This window comes from Trematomus bernacchii, unplaced genomic scaffold, assembly GCF_902827165.1.
Source record: "Trematomus bernacchii unplaced genomic scaffold, fTreBer1.1, whole genome shotgun sequence".
NCBI classification, from domain to species: domain Eukaryota; kingdom Metazoa; phylum Chordata; class Actinopteri; order Perciformes; family Nototheniidae; genus Trematomus; species Trematomus bernacchii.
In genome coordinates, this window is record NW_022987792.1 from 2710195 (window position 1) to 2710442 (window position 248).

The window sequence follows — 248 nt, forward strand, 5'->3', positions numbered from 1 at the left end:
CTAATTTCCTGTTCTACCTTTGACCGTAGGAAGTCCCCACAGGAAGTGGAAACAAACGAACCCAAAGTTGAATTGTTTGTCAGATTGTTTGCTTTTAGTGGTTTTCGTACGATGGAGAAAAAAAGGGATTTAGAGCGACTGAATCCAGGTCACACAGTCAGATTACCCCCCCCCCCCCCCGCCCGCCCCTTCGATCTGGCCCGGAAAATCCCACCATGTAGTAGAAAAGATTCAAAAGACACGAAATG